Source organism: Dasypus novemcinctus, chromosome 6 (assembly GCF_030445035.2).
Source record: "Dasypus novemcinctus isolate mDasNov1 chromosome 6, mDasNov1.1.hap2, whole genome shotgun sequence".
NCBI classification, from domain to species: Eukaryota; Metazoa; Chordata; class Mammalia; order Cingulata; family Dasypodidae; genus Dasypus; species Dasypus novemcinctus.
Window position 1 is genome coordinate 32148218 of NC_080678.1, and position 3651 is coordinate 32151868.

A 3651-nucleotide genomic window follows, 5' to 3' on the forward strand; every position below is an offset into this window, starting at 1 on the left:
AGCTAGAAACACAGCCCACTGTGAAAGGAGACATTCAAAAAAATTCATCTGCCTCTTAAACACTGCTCTAATGCTCACATGGGCAGGTTAGGGGAATATTAGAGGTGAAAGCCATGAACAGATAAGATACCTCTATATTTTTAAGAGCAAGAAAAATGAAAAAGTAAATACTCTTAATTTTTCCCCAGTGTAGGAATACAGTATAACTCATCACAACTAAAATGTGATATTTTAAATTCAAACAATATTTTCTCTTGTTTTCTTTCCTGTGTTTGAAAACTCACTGGCTCCAGGGGGGGAAAAACACCTGAGACCTTGAGGTCAATGATTCCAATCCCCTTTTCAGTCAGACTCCAGTCGGATGTGGGAAAAGTTATACACTCTTTGCCTGTCCCGGGGCACCCAGCTCCCTTACCCTGAAGGAAGGGCTCACAGACACTAATGCTGCCCCTTCAAGACTTCTGGCTAAGAGCAGGCAGAAGAACGTCCTCACTCTCCACTTCTACTTGTCTCCTTTTCTCTACCCCCGTTTCCCCTCCCCCTGAGGGAAAAATATTTACACAGAGTAAGAGACAAATTGGCTGGAAAGCTCTGGACTGTCTCTAGCTTTAAACCAAAACAAATAAAAAACACCACACACAAGAACCTTTGAAATAAGAAAAAGGCACCATGAAAAACCAACATGCTCAATAATACCATTTAGAAGGGAAAACAAGATGGAAAAGAGATGCAGGTTTTTAGTTGGACCATCTCAGGAAGCCACCTGACAGTACCACTCTCCTCCCACCCGTTTCCAACGCTGACTAAATAAACCAGGGCTCAGGTTTACACACCCTCCCCTCCTCTAGGAGAAGCTAAACAACAGAGGTTTCAAGCTCCCAGCCCCTCTTCTTTTTGTGTGTATATACGAAGAACACAGGAACAGTTGTTCTTTCAGTCATTCCAACTAAAACAGACATTTTTGCATAGAGAAAATACCAGCCCACTTGGTTTCTTTTCTTTTATTATTGACATCAGCTAGGACTATATGTGGCATTAAATGTCATGCACTGAGAGACAAGAAAAAAAGGATAAAAAAAAAAAAAAGATAAAGGAGGGGAAGTAGGAGCAGGGGTGAAAATTTGTAATAAAAACTCTTTTCTTAATTTATAGGTAAGTTTTGGCATTTTTATATCCAACTCCCCCTCCCACCCCCCAAAGTTCCAACCAAAGTGAGAGGGTTACCAGGGTGACCCAGCCAGGTGTTCTGAGCTCCCTCACAGGCTGCTGTTAGAGGCAGCTTGTGGGTTTTACTTCTTTTGTATGTGTTGCAAAATTTTCACTTTCTTTAAATAATCTCTTCTTGGTTCTTAGACGTTCCGGTTCACAGGGGTGACGTAGTTGCGGGGAAACATGCCGGTCTGCCCATGGCAGGCCCCTTTCCACCAGTTGGGGTCTGAATTATCCATGACGTGGATAAAGTCTCCCCGACGGAATCCCAGCTCGCCATCCTCTTGGGGATCAAAGTCAAAGAGGGCCTGGACGTATGTAGGTTGCTGTGGCACCTGTTCTATGTCCCGAAGGAATATCTGCTGGTTTCTGGAGACGGATGTAGATCTGTGATAATCTACCAGCTCATTCAACGAATTGAACTTTACCACCCAGAGGAAATACTTTCCAGCCCCATCTCGGAGGACCTTGAAGTGCTGCACGTCATTTCCAAACTTGACAGAGAGGGAGAAATCCCCAGGAGCACTCTCACTCTCTCGGATAAGAAAGGCCCCATCATGCCGCTGTTTGCTAAGCATTTCTTCTGCCCTTGCTCTGGGGATTTTGCCAGAAAACCACGGATGTGGTTTCATTTCTATGTAATTCTTGGGAATGAAACCATCTTTCCCATTGAGCTCTGCCTTGTACCAGTTCTGATCACATTCTTCATTCAAAACCTTGAGGACGTCCCCCCTTTTGAAGCTCAGCTCATCGTCTGCAGTAGCTTTGAAGTCATATTTGGCGATGGCTTCCATTCTGAGCGCTGCTCAGTGCTCAGCAGCCTGAAGCAGCGGGGAAGGGAGTCTTCCCGGCTGAAGCAACCCAGAGCTATGGGCTCGGCCTCGCCTCTCCCCTGGGACTTGCTCCTGCACCCTGGGACACGCAATGCCACCCGTGGCGCAGCTGCTCAGCCCCGCTCCCGGCCGGCCCCTCCGCAGCGGTGCGAGCGGCTGCCGACCCAGCTGCTGCTCCGCGAGGGCAGCGCCTGTTATCGCCGCCGTCACCACCACTGCCTTCGCTCGCCACCGCCGCCCGCTCGCCGAAGCAGCACCGTCTAGCCGATATTTTTCATTTTTTAACACCTCAATTTATTTTTTACTTTATTTTCATTTTTCTGAATTAGTATGTATTCTATTTATAATCTTTAAATCTATCATTACTATTTCATTTTCCTACCAATTGAATTTGGCAATATATTAGGCTTCATTTTTAAAGAAGTTTTGGATCACAGAGGGGTTCAAATATGGCAGGGGAGGAACACTGGTGTGGGGTGTTATTGATGGGGGCACATGGTTGGGAGGGAGTTCTCCAGGGCATGTATATAGGGTATATAAAAATGTTCAGATATTCGTTGAGTATTTTCATAGTAGGTAGAGTTACACATGACAACTGAGGGAGGGCTGAGTTCCTAGCCAGGGGAGCTCTGTCACATGATCCAATGGAACAGCAACAACTCCACAAGTTCAAGAGCAAAAAGCAGTGAAGAAGGATGGTTCAATGATGAGCCCTTGATACTGATGACTATGGTTATGAGCCTGTGTGCCTGAAATTTCAATTATGCCTAGAGCTGCAGGGTGCCTAAGAGTTACCTCCTGAGAGCCTCCATGTTGCTCAAATGTGGCCACTCTCCTAGCCAAACTCATCCTGTAAAAATGCATTACCGCCCCCCCTGCCCCCCCCCCTCGGGCATGGGACATGGCTCCCAGGGATGAGCCTCCCTGGCACCAAGGGATTACTACCAATCACCAGCTGATGATGCAACTAGAAAAAGGCCTTGAATAAAAGGGGGAAATGGTAAAGACAAATGAGTTTATATGGCTAAGAGACTTTAAAATGAGTAGGGAGGTCATCAGAGGGTTTGAGTCTCTGTTTTCAGTTTTTACCTAATAGGCTTCCTGGGTCATATGTTAGTTAAATATTTTGCTTTCTGAGGAATTGCAACCTGTCTTCCACAATAGCGATACCATTTTACATTGCCTTTAGCAATGAATAAATGTTCCTATTTCTCTGCATCTTCTCCAAAACTTATATTCCTTTTATTTTTTAATAACAGCCATTCTAATGGGTGTGAAATGATATTCTATTGAGATTTTGATTTGCATTTCCCTGGTAGCTAATGACGTTGAGCATCTTTTCATGTGCTTTCTGGCAATTTGTGTATCTTCTTTGAAGTGACTTCTGCTCAAATTATTTTTCATTAAAAAAAAATTTTATTGAAGTATATCACTCACAAATAAACATATATAAACAATAAGTATATAGTAATAGTTGTGAACTTACAAAACAAATATACATAGCATCATACAGGACTCTCATAACTCACCCTGCCACAAATACCTTGCATTGTTGTTAAACATTTTAAACTAATGATTAAGGAGCATTGTCAAAATATTCTTACTAATA

At 43.8% G+C, this 3651-nt stretch overlaps 1 pseudogene; it reads right to left on the bottom strand.

Moving 5' to 3' along the window:
* Positions 1-986: 986 nt before the first annotated feature.
* On the bottom strand, positions 987-2262 carry LOC101422534 (growth factor receptor-bound protein 2 pseudogene; annotated as a pseudogene).
* Positions 2263-3651: the final 1389 nt, after the last annotated feature.